Source organism: Hippopotamus amphibius, chromosome 16 (assembly GCF_030028045.1).
Source record: "Hippopotamus amphibius kiboko isolate mHipAmp2 chromosome 16, mHipAmp2.hap2, whole genome shotgun sequence".
Classification (NCBI taxonomy): domain Eukaryota; kingdom Metazoa; phylum Chordata; class Mammalia; order Artiodactyla; family Hippopotamidae; genus Hippopotamus; species Hippopotamus amphibius.
The window spans coordinates 1,726,026-1,738,896 of NC_080201.1; positions in this window are offsets into that span (position 1 = coordinate 1,726,026).

A 12,871-nucleotide genomic window follows, 5' to 3' on the forward strand; every position below is an offset into this window, starting at 1 on the left:
TGTAAAGTGATACAGCCACTATGGAGAACAGTATGGAGGTTCCTTGCAAAACTAAAAATAGAACTACCATATGACCCGGCAATCCCACTCCTGGGCATATTCCCAGAGAACACCATAATTCAAAAAGACACATGCACTCCAATGTTCATTGCAGCACTATTTACAATAGCCAGGACATGGAAGCAACCTAAATGTCCATCAACAGATGAATGGATAAAGAAGATGTGGTACATACATACAATGGAATATTACTCAGCTGTAAAAAGCAGTGAAACTGGGACATTTGTAGAGACAAGGATGGACCTAGAGACTGTCATATAGAGTGAAGTGAGTCAGAAAGAGAAAAACAAATATTGTATATTAACACATATATGTGGACCATAGAAAAATGGTACAAATCAACCAGTTTGCAAGGCAGAAACAGAGACACAGATGTAGAGAACAAACATATGGACACCAAGTGGGGAAAGCAGGGAGGGTTGGGGGGGGGGGAAGAATTGGGAGATTGGGGTACCAAATTGTACACTCTAAATATATGCAGTTTATTGTAAGAAATAAAAAAACATTAAAAAAAAAAAGAAATGGCGGACAAAAGGGCCTCCGTGCCCAGGAGCCCCACAGGGCCCCGCTCGGTTTCAGAACAAGCCCAGAGCCACCCTGGCCCCAGAGTGGGGGGTCGATTGCAGCCTGGGCCGTGACCACGTGCAGCTCAGTGGGACCTGGGGCACCCCAATGAGCCTGCCTCAGCGATGCTCCTGGGGGCCCACCCGAGAGGGGCCACGCCAGCAGGAGGAGGGGCTCTCTCCCACCTGCACGTTCCTCCCTGTGCCGTGGTGCACGTGGAACATTGGAGAAACCCAGTGGAGGCGGGGAGGGGGGCGGGGGCTGGTACGACGGGGTGGCCCAGACCAAACCCCGGGCCACAGCCCGTCTCGGCCCAAGAGCCACGGTGTCCTGGCATCTTCCCTGCTTCTGGAGCAGGAGTCTGTCCTCCTGGCCTGGCCAATTGCCCACACCTGCTTCTTTCTATGGCCCATGAGCACGTGTTTCTGCCCATGCCCTGACACAGGTCTCCTGAGAACACCCGGAGGCCCGCGGGCCAGGGCGCTGCGAGGAGTCGTTAATTCTGCCAAGAGGAACTAAGCTCCTTGACCCCAGTGATCTGGATCAGTGTGTGTTTAGTCCATACATAAGTTTCAGGACTCCGCAGGCGGCACAAATTCCATTTGGATAAATCTCCCCCGTCACTCCTGTTTCCCAACCCCGTCCTCTCCCTGGGAGCAGGTATAAGTGAGTTCAACCCTTTTGGAAAGGGTTAGGCAGCATTTGCTAGAGCCTGTGACTCACTCATTGGCTTCTGGGTGTGTATCCGGCTCACGCTTGCCGGGTGTGTGCAGGGCCCAGGGCAAGTTTGAGAAGGTTGCAGTCACCACAGCCCACACTGGGAACTGCCCGGGACTCCTTGAACCGTCAAGAGAGGGACTGGGGCGAGGTCACATGTTGGGTAATAAACCGTGATGGGGAGGATGGGCCAGCCAGCCCAGCCACGGCCACGCAGAGAAGGTCCACGAGCCTCACGTTGCGTGAGAGGAGCCTGGACAGCGTGCTGCCCCCGTGTGACTCTGTCCCAGAAAGTCCAAAGTGGGGACGCTCCGTGGAGAGGCTGTCAAGCACCTCTTTGTACCAATGTCCCAGGGCTGCTGTCACAACCTCGCACAACCCGGGGACTTAAACAACAGGAATTGTCCTCTCGCAGTTCTGGGGTCAGACGTCCACAGTCCGGGTGTGGGCAGGGCTGCGATCCCTCCGGACGCCGGGGCAGGGTCCTTCCTGCCTCGCCCTCCGTCCAGCCTCTGCCTCTGTCCTCACATGGCCTCTCCCTGTGTCTCTGAGTCTGTGTGCGTTTTCCCTTCTCTCACAAGGACACGCTCATGGGATTTAGGGCCCATCCTAATCCAGGATGAGCTCCTCTTGAGATCCTTACCTTAACGACATCCGCTACGTCCCTGTTTCCAAACAGGGTCCCATCCTGAGGCTCTGGGTGGACATGAATGGGGGGAGGGGGTCGCCATCTAACCACTAGAGATTCCGTGGGACTCTCTGCCCGTGTAGGACTCTGCCCCCTCCCTATGTGAAGCTCTCTAATCTTGGTCCACGTAGAAATCCCTGGCGTCTGGTAACACGTCCGCCCGTGGGACGGCGCGGCCCATCCGCACACGCGACCCAGGTGGTGGTGCGTGTGGGTGGTGGGGTGGGGTGAAGCTGGGACCTCGGGAAACCTGACGATGACCCCCATCGAGACCAGAGTCTTTACACTTTGGGGCTAACGGGGAGCCGGGGGTGAAGCAGACAGAGCCGTGGGGGGCCTCCCGCCTCTGCTCCCCACCCTCGCCCTGCAGGGCAACCGCCCTGTACCGCGAGGGCGAGGAGGCTGGGGGGCCCGGAGCTGGGCCACCATGGGCTCCTGGCCGAGACGGCAGCCTCGCAGCCCCCCTGCGCCCCAGCCTCCCAGGGCCGCCCTGAGGACAGGTGTTGAAGCCTGGAGGCACCTGCTGGGTTTTGCAGGGCTGCCCCTGCACCCCATGACATTCCAGCAGCTTCCCCTGCTGGATTAGCATTGATTAGGCTCATTCCTTAGCATTAATGCAGAACCACAGACCCAGACAGAAACGGCCAGAGGATGTCAGACCCCACAGCTGGAAGCACCGTTCCACGCTCTGTTCTTAGGACCAGGGCGCCCGGCCCACTGCGTGCTTCCTGTCACCTGGTGGACCCCCCAGACACGGCCCCTGTCCCCTCCCAGCCTCCCCTCGCTCTCCGCCACCCGGGTCGGCCTGCTGCCCAGCCTGGGGGCTCCCGGCGGGTGCGGGAAGAGCGAGCTCAGCTGGGGGCTTCGCGCGAGCCCAAATCTCCCTCACCTGCCACCACTCAGGGCTGTCACAGGCTCAGCGAGGCCTTTCCATACTGACTTCTTTTTTCTTTTTCTTGGCCGCACCATGTGGCATGAGGGATCTTTGTTCCCCAACCAGGGATCGGACCCGCAATCCCACATCCATTCTGACTTCCAATCCCGCTGAATCACCTCACGCTTTTACCCCTGAGCCCGGTGCCCTTGTCCAGGTGTTTTCCTAGTTTTGTCTCTGGAATAGGCACCTGAATGCAGAATTTCACAAAAGGAGGCATCTCTCTGCTGTTTCCTAATTTCCACCGAGCGCTAGAACTGTGCGCGCAGGTGCTGAACCCAGGGCCCATCTCTCTCCGGCGGCACCAGCGCTCGGTGGGCAGAAGTGCAGCCCCGGGGCTGAGGCCGGGCATGGGCCCCTGAGGACGGGCGCCCATCAGGTCAGGCCCGTCGCTCCGTCCGGTCCATCCTGGTTTGTGCCGGGCCCAGGTGGAGCTGTGGGCTCTGGCTGGGAGAGGAAGACCCTCCAGGGACCCTCCAGGCAGCCGAACCGCAGCGGGAGTCAGCGGCTGCTTCGAGGACCCGGTGTTGGAGGAGCGAGCGGCCCCTTCAGCTCCAGCAGGAGGTGAGTGCGAGCGAGCGGGCCGGCCGCCCCTTCCCTCCACGCCCCGCGCCCAGCCTGCGGCTCTGTTGGCGCATCCCGGGCCGGAGGCTGCCTCTTCACCTGGCGTGGAGGGCGCCTCCCCTGCGGCCTGGCCCTGTGCGCGTAGGGATGGGCACCCTGCTCTCCCGGGGGTGCTGCCCTCAGGAGGGCCCGCCTCAGCGCCCTGAGCTCTGAGCGGTCGTCACGGCTGCGTGGACACAGGCGAGCGCCAGCCGCCTCTGAGGCGCCTAAAGGGTGAGGCTGTGCTTCTCGGGGCCGGCGGCTCCATGAGTCACCCCGCGGTGGAGCCAGGTGGGCGCTGGGCTGGGACCATGAGGGCCGGGGAGCGGGGGCAGCTAACGCCCCGTGGTGATGCGAGAGGCGGGGTGGAGGAAGCTGTGGTGCAGCTGGAGCCGGCCTGTGGGGGATGCAGGCCTGGGGGGGGGGGGGGGCGGTTGGGCGCTGGCTGCATTGGTGCCTGGGGCTCAGATGACCAGCAACTGGGGGCTTAGACAACAGAAATCTACTCCCTCCAGTCCTGGAGCCCAGGAGTCTGAAATCAAGCGGTGGCAGGGCCGAGCTCCCCCCAGAAGCTCTGGGAGAGGGTCCTTCCTGCCTCTTCCAGCTCCTTGGGGTCCAGGCATCCTTGGTTTGTGGCCACGTCCTTCTAGTCTCTGCTTCCATCTTCACGTGGCCTCTCCTCTGTGTCTGTGCCTCAAATATAAGGACACCAGTCATTGGCTATGGGACTACCCTAATCTCAGTACAGACCTCATCTAAACTTAGCTAAATATATCTGCAAAGACCCTATTTCCAAATAAGGTCACATCTGTGTCTCCAGGTGGAGGTGGACTTGGGGGTTGCTGTTCCAGCCCCTGCAAGGCGGATGTTTTTAACCCACTCCCAGTATGTCTGGCGTAGGTGGTCCCGACCGCGCCCCGGGTCCGTCCGGGCCCCACAGGGCCCTGCTGGGATCCAGCCTCTGCCCCCCGACCTTGTCGTTTCCACATGGGTGGGTTTTCCCGATGGGGACGATGCTCCCGTCTGGCAGGAGGATTATGGGGGCGCCTCCGTTCGGGCGAGCCAGCGCGGGGCTGTCGCCTCGCTGGGGTTGGGCGCATTTGCAGGCTTCCGTGAGTCTCTGCAGAGAGAGGATGACCTCAGCACGTCTGCCAGGCTGGAGACTGGCCGCCCTCCATCCCTCACTGTGGGGCCACATTGCTGGGTGGGGACCCGCTGCCAGCGGGTGGGGGTCTCCACCAAATCAGGGCCTGGGCCTCAGGTCCCTTCCCAGCTGCGTCTGCTTCCTATGTCCTCCTGAGGCTGGTGCCCTCGGTCAAGCACACATCAGCCTCAGGCCACAGCCCATCTCTGTCCCTTCTCTCCCAGAGTTTCTTCCTGTTTTAAAAATTTGTCTTTAAAAGACTTTTAATCTGAGGTGTAGGGTTCTCCCTGGTGGCCAAGTGGTTAGGATTCCGGGCTTTCACTGCCATGGCCTGCGTTCCTGCAAGCTGTGCAGTGTGACCAAAAAAAAAAAAAAACCAAACAAAAAAAATGGAGGTGTAATTCACATAAAGTCAATCATTTGAAAGTCTATGACTCAGCGGCGTTCAGTACAGTCCCAGTGCTGTACAGCCAGCATCTCTGTCTAGTCCCGGCACAGTTTCATCAGCCCAAAAGGAACCACGGGGGCCACTGGCTGTCACCCCCACCCCCTTCTCCCCCGGTCCCCGCCCTGCTCTCCGTCTCCGGGGATTCGCTGCCTCTGGACGTTTCGTACGCTCCGAATCGCACAGCACGTGGCCTTTCGTGCTGGGCTTCCTCCGCTCAGCACAGCGTTGGCCAGGCTCAGCCACGCTGCGGCCAGCCGCGCTTATCCCTTTTCGTGGCTGAGCGATGTCCCACTGTTTGCTGGAGTGTGATTACTTGTCACCCATCCGTGGGCAGGTGGACGTCCTCATTGTCTCCACTCTGCCACGGTGAACGGTGCTGATTTGGACGCCCGTTTTCATTTCTTTGGGGCACAGACCTGGGGTGCAGGTGCCGGTCACCTGACTTTGCTCTGTTCTGATCAGAGGTTCTGGCCCAGCTCTCATCCCAGCTTACCGTGAGCTGCCTCCCCCAGGCGCCCAGCTGCCTGGCGTGGAGGGGAAGCGGGCCTCGTTCCCGTGCTCTGCCAGGCGGCCAAGCCGGGGAGTGGGGCGCCAGGCGTCTCTCCCAAAGCGTCATCCGTGTCGCGAGGAAATTCCCAAAGTGCGTCTGCCCTCATCCACCCCTTCACAGCCCCTCAGATGGCATCGAGAAAGTAACAGTTAACACGCCTCTCAGCACGTGTCAGTTTCCTTTTTTGGCAGACCTGGAGTTCCCACTCTTTGGCAAAACAGCCAAACCTGCTAGAACCTGTGGTGGAGGAAGAAATTTCTAGGTTCTTCTGGCTGGTCTAAGAAATAAAGTGACATGAGACTAACAGGAGAAAATCAAACGAAAGTTTAAGGGCTGAAACCCTCAACTTAAATATCATCTTCAGCTAAAGACAAAAGGACACGTTGAGTGTGGGAGAATCAGGGGTGGGGGTGCCAGGAAAAGCCTGGTGGCCCGGGGTGAGGCCGTGATGCAGATTCAGGCCAATGGCGTCCCCACTGATGAGAGTTTCTAGAGGTGTGGTCCTTTCCTTCTAGACAGAGAGAGGGAGACCCTTACCGCCGGAGATTTCCCAGACAAACGTCAATGTTTCTTGCCGAAGGGTAACTTTTACTTGGTTTTCAGAGTTTTTCGCCCTGTCTACTATTTCCTGAAAAATAACCAGCTTAAAGTAGTATTCCAAAAAGACATATTTGGGGGTGGCAAATTCTGTTCCCCTGCAAATCTAAGGTGGTGTTTTTTTTACATTTTTTTTTTTTTACAATTACCTTCTGTTTATGACTGGCTTTCCCTCTAAGTAAACCAAGTGAGTCAATTTAAAGAAAAATAGTGAGAGGTGAGATGGTTGATAGAGTCACGGGATGACCAGAGTTTGGGAAATCAGTCCTATAGGACCAGGAGGTGGGAGACAGGCCCACCTGTTGTGTTCTCTCTCTCTCTCTTTCTCTCACCTAGGGGAACAAAACTGGCCACCCCAAATGTCTCTGGCCTGTGGATTATTTCCAGCTGAAAACAACAAAGCCCCAGAAAGACTCAGGAAGGAGCCCTGACCTTCCCCCTCAGCTGCCTGTATTAGAATTTAGATAGAGGGCCTGTTAGAGGCATACTGTGATCACCAGAGGTTTCTGCGTGGAACGAGCGCCAGGGTGTGGTGGGGAAACTCGGACCAGAGTCCTCTCTGAGTCCCGTTGTCTCTGCAGGCCCGGCAAACATTTGTTTACCAAACACGTGCTTTTCCATCATTATGTGAATTACCTCCCTCGCCTCTGAAGTCCCAGACCACGACCCCAGCGTCCTCATTTGTCTTTACCCGAAGGTGGTATTTAAGGAGAGGGCTTCAGCCATTTTGGCAAGTTACTCAGTTTTTCTGGGTGATGTTATGAGACCTTTGTTTGATTTTCTCCTGTTAATCTGTCTCATGTCAATTTAATTCTTAGATCAGCCAGAAGAACCTAGAAGGTGTTACTGAACTGAACTTGGGTCCTCTCGCCAGCTGTACAGCAAAGCCAGTCTACTGACACTGGGTTGTGGTGAAGGGCAGTGCAGCGTTTATTTTTCATAATTTTGATTGAAATAGAGTTGATTTACAATATTGTATTAGTTTGTGGAAAGCACAGTGTGTATTTACAGAGTGTGGCCCGCCTGTGCTCAGAAGACCCAAACCCCTGAGGACGTTCAAGGGCGGGTTTTTAAAGGCAACATTTGGGCTGAGGGTTTCATCTTGTGGACTTTCTTCTGAGTGACTGGTGGAGGGGTGACAGGGTGGTGTCCCAGGGACCTTAGTCATCAGCCTTCCCGTTCTGCATCGTCTGGGGTCTCAGGACGTAGTCACCATCTTCTGCGTAAGCAGCCGTCTTAGTTTCTACAGAACAACTGGAAGACGTGTCATGTTATTACGCACATCCCTTGAGGAGCGCGGGTGCTATTTATTGTTTAGGCTCTCATGACATCTCTTGCTCAACTGCTTTTCCTTTGTTTCTGCGTCCCCCCACTTCCCTAATTAGTAACTGCCTCAGTCTGCTCTCTGGGACTCAGACTTCGAAGGCCCAGGAGACTAAAGCCTTTTTTTTTTTTTTTTTACAAACAAGAAACAGAGGGCCTCACAGGTGTTGCTGAGAAAAACCTGGCCCCTGTTCACCGATGCCGAATAGAAATACGGAGACAGAGCTTTGGAGGAGGAGAAAGGAATCGCTTTATTACTTTTCCGGACGAAGGGGGCACACAGTGGCCAGCACCCCAAGACTGTGCCCCCCTCCCTGGGGAATAGGGAGAGGGCGTATCGTCGGGGCTCGCGGTCAGGGGTAGGCGATAAAGACCAAGGCAGGGACAGTCCTGCATCCTTCTGATGGGCTGGGGGTGAGGGAAGCAGGAGTCAGCATCATCCGCCTTCAGGTCCAGCGGGTCTGGGGTGTGCGGGCAGCACGTCATCGTTAATCATTAACGTCTCGTGGGGGCGGGGGGGGGGCTGGTTTCAACTTCTGCAAAATAGCTCCAAGATATTGTCGTGTGTATGGTTGCTGGGGAAACAGCACCTGCCCCGAGGCTGCTCTGGACTGTTTCTCCCAGGTCTCCTGCATCCCCTCCCTTCACGACGTAACAGTGCTGGAATCTGCCCACTGGAACTCAGGGAAGGTCATGGAGGCTGAATGAAGGCTGGCTTCCTATCATCAAAGAAATAGGGGACCCAGAAAGGCGTCGTGCCCAGGGGGCCCCAAGGGCCCTGCTGAGTATCACAGGGCCCTGCTTGGTTTCTCAGGGTAGAGGAACATTTCTTTCTCCTCGACACTCTGTCTTCTCTTCCTTCTGTTCCTTCTTTTTATTTTAGTATTATTTTTTATTTTTTAAATAAATTTATTTATTTATTTTATTTATTTATCTATGGGCTGTGTTGGGTCTTTGTTGCTGCACAGTCTTTCTCTAGTTGCAGTGAGCGGGGGCTGCTCTTCGTTGTGGTGCACAGTCTCTTCATTGCGGCGGCTTCTCTTGTTGGAGAGCCTGGGCTCTAGGCACACGGGCTCCAGTAGTTGTGGCACGTGGGCTCAGTAGTTGTGGCTCATGGGCTGTAGAGCCAAGGCTCAGTAGTTGTGGTGCACAGACTTAGCTGCTCCACGGCATGTGGGATCTTCCTGGGGCAGGGCCTGTGTCCCCTGCATTGGCAGGTGGATTCTTAACCACTGCGCCACCTAGGAAGTCCCCCTTCTTTTTTATTTATTTATTTTTTTTGGCCGTGCCGTGGGGCTTGCTGAACCTGTGTGCTTGGCCGTGAAAGCAAGGAACAGGGAATTCCTGTTCCTTTTTCTTTTTGTAAAATTACACATCACAAAGTGCACTGTCTTCAGTGCATCACGGGATGACTTGGGACAAACACAGTGAGTAACCCAATCCCATATCAAGATATGGAACATTACGAACAAGCCCTTTGAAAAGCAGATTCTGGCTTGGCCAGTCTTGGGGGCAGCCCAGAGTTTCGTCATTTAAGAGGTCCCTGGAAGGTGCTGTGGGGAGCTGGTTGGGGTCAGGATCCACAAGCCCACCTGAAACCAAACCTTGCAACTCAGACTGAGATTTGAACCCACAGGCTGAGACTCAAACCCACTGTCTTTTCATGGAGATCACACGCCTGGTCTCAGGACTTAATGAAGCTGGGGTTCTTGATGTCTCGTTGCAGAAAGGATGCAGTGAGAGACAAAGTGATAGATGAGAAGTGGATTTATTTAGAGAGAAACACACTCCACAGACAGAGTGTGGCCATCTCAGAAGGCTTGAGAGCACCCCAAAATATGTGGTGGTTAGTTTTCATGTGCTGGGCAACTTCATAGGCTGATGAGTGGGAAGAGTATTCCAGCTACTTGGAGGAAGGGGTGGAGATTTCCAGGAACTGGGCCACCGCCCACTTTTTTTTTTTTTTTTAGTGTGAAGGCAGTTCTGTTTATTTTTCAGAGTAATTTTAATTGATTAGAATTTTAGAATTTTCTTTTTTTTTCTTTTTTTTTATTTTTTTATTTTTTTTGGGGGGGTACACTGCCCACTTTTTGACCTGTTATTTTTGGCTTTGGAACTGTCCCAGCGCCGGTGGGTGTGTCACTGAGCTGAAGTGTTACGTGAGTGTGCGAGGAGGCTCAAGGTCCCCTGGAGGTCGTGTCTTCCGCCATCTTGGGCCTAGCGGGTTCTAACCAGTTTTCGTCATGTCCTATGGCTATGTCATTCTTTCAAAGGTTGCAGGACGTCCCTGGTGGTCCAGTGGTTAAGACTTCGCCTTCCAATGCAGGGAGTGCAGGTTCGATCCCTGGCTGGGGAGCTAAGATCCCACATGTCTCTAGGCCAAAAAACCAACATGTAAAATGGATGCAATATTGTAACAAATTCAATAAAGACTTTAAAAATGGTCCACATCAAAAAAAAAAAAAATCTTTAAAGATTGTGTCCTGCCCCCCATCTCACGCGCACAACCATGGACTAGCTCTGGGTCTGACTGCCCCCTGCCCCCATCTCACGCGCACCCTCCATGCTCTCAGCTCTGAGCCCTGGATTCAGTACCCTCCAGCAGGTGGTGTTACCATCCCTCACAGCCTGTTGGCCTGGACCACGTGGGGACTGCTGTCCTCTGAGCAGGTGTGGTCACGGTCACTTAGGGCTCTGGGACCTGCCTGACCAGCACAGGGGCAGCTGATAGGGACCCACAGACTCCTTCCCCCCCCACACACCGTATTTTCAGGTAGTATTAATATTCAAACATTGGAAAACTTCAGATTAAACAATAACCAAATTTCTAATTTTTTTCTTTAAAAAAAACCAAAAAACCCGCAAGGATCTAGCAATGTCAGGCTCTCCATCCCCAGTGGCTGGGACAGCCAGCAGCTGCGCTGGCATCTAACCATCACCTCCACCTGCCCACTCAGCTCATTTCTCTTCCAGGTCTGGCCCCTAGAGACATGTGAGATGGCAACTCCTGGCCCATCTAAAAACCATCCACGAGAAAGCGGTAACCGCATGAGGCCACCTCATCACAGAACCCCTGGAATAGGGTGACATGTGCCCTGGTCCAAACGCCTCTCCACCCCGGGGCCTGCCTGCTGCTGGCAGCACAAAGGGGCTGTAGATGTAAAGACCCCGGAGAGAGACGGGGGACATGGGAGCAATGCTTCACAGCTCTCTGTCTCTCGGAGCCAGGGTCTCTCGACATTTGGGGCCAAATGACTTTGCAGTTGGGGGGGGGGGTCTATGTATTGTAGGATGTTGAGAGCATCCCTGACCTGGACCCACTTAGATGCCAGGAGCAACCCCCGCCCAAGCTGTGACAACCAAAAATATGTCCAGGCACTGCCAAGCGTCCCCTGCAGAAGCCACTCAGGGATGGAGACAGGACCCCTGATGACAGCTGGGCTGGGTTAAGCCTCTTTGCCCTCCCCACGGGGTGCGCGTGTCCTGGTTTGCACACCCATGCTCCAGCAGGGTCACCCCCTCCAGAACCGCTTTGCATCACACCAACATGCAGATCCCACACCTGGCTCCCCAGCCCTGCCCTCCCGTGCCCAGCGGTGACTCAGAGCCAGGTGAGCGCGGGCGCCTGTCAGAGCAGCTCCGCGGAGTGCTGGCCCCGTTACAGCCGGCCTCGGTACACAAGGGCCGGCCTGGGGAGAGGAGATGGAGCGTGTTCTGTTGAGAAAGAAGCCCCCGGGGACACGCGCGTCTCCCCACATCCGTGAGCGCGGAGCCAGGTGGAGGCCCCGGCGGCCTCTCCGACCCCCCTTGCGCAGAGGCTGGAGGCTGATGCAAGAGGCCCCAGGATTGCGCCGCGTCCCCAGCGGCAGTTCACGAGGGAAGTGAGAGTCGACAGGCTGAAAGCACTGGCGGGAGGTGGCGCTGCTGGCGCTCGGCTCGCCGGGGAGTCAGCGGAGTCACAGGGGCCCCGCTGGAAGTCGGCCGGGGTGGGGGTGGGGGGACCCACAGAGGGACCCCGCGTCCTCCTGCTGCCCTGACAAGCGCTGTGGACACAGCGGGGAGAGGGAAAACCAGAGCAACCCTGTGAGCCTCTCCCCAGATACACCGCCAGGGAGGGGGAGGGGGAAAGTGTCCCCAAGGGGGACAGAAACGCTGGCTTCAGCAGCATGGGGGACTCTGGGCCAGGCTCTGAGATCCCGGAAGGCAGCGGGGCCTTCTAGATGTGGGAGCACTGTGCCTGCAGAGAGAGGGACCCGGTGGCAGCAACGTTGCCTCCGCACGGCACACACGCGCCTTTGCTCAGCTGTGCGTCGGGCGGGGGCTCTGACGCACGTTCGCTGTCCTCGGTGTCACCATCGCTGAATGAAGACAAGGCAACGGCAGACGCTGTGGGGCTGTGCCCTGTGTCGCGGGGGGTCCCGCCCACCGCACGGACCACCTTTGGGGCTGGATCTGGGGCTGGGGAAGGGCGTCCAGCAGGCTGTGAGCAGCATCTCTGGTCTCCATCCACCAGATGCCATGGCACTGCCCCCCCCCCCCCCCCCCCCCCGGTACCGACAACCAAACATGCCCAGTGTCCGGGGGCCGGGAGGCCCTGAGCACAGGCCCAGGAGCTGTCCTTTCCTCCTCTGCCCGGTGGAATGTCCCGTCCCCTCCCTCCGCCCGCGGCGCGGGTGTCCAGCCCGCCACGGCCATGCCCCTGTCCCTCGAGCTCCCTGGCCCTGGCGCCTTTGGAGCCTGGGCTCTGCTGCACGTCTCAGGGTCGGGCTGCTGGCGGAGCGGGATCTCCTGCCAAACATCCACAGGAGGGAAGCCACCGCCCCACTGCCCGATGCGAACAGAGACGCTCAGGACGGCCGGGCTCGTCTCCGTCCTCTCGGAGTTCTCCTGGGAGGCCCCGCACCTGCTTGGGTGTCTGGAACACGGACGTCTCCCTCTCAAAAGTCAGATTTCCCTAGAAAGTGGAGGAGAGACGCGACCCCCTCTGTCCCACGGAAGGCGTGATGCGGGGGGCTCAGCCTGCCGTTTCCCTTCCTTCTCACCTGAGTGAACCAGGGTTGTTACAAAGGAAAAAAACATGGTTCATCACACGTGCTGAAGAGGGTGAGGCTGACTGGACCGGCACGACGGGTGCAGCGCTGCTGCAGTGGGACGTGCAGGAGGGGACAGAGAGCGGGCTCAACTCTGAATACCGCGTCGGCACGCGGGGGTTTACAGCTGGGGAGCAGGTGGGGTCCCTGGCT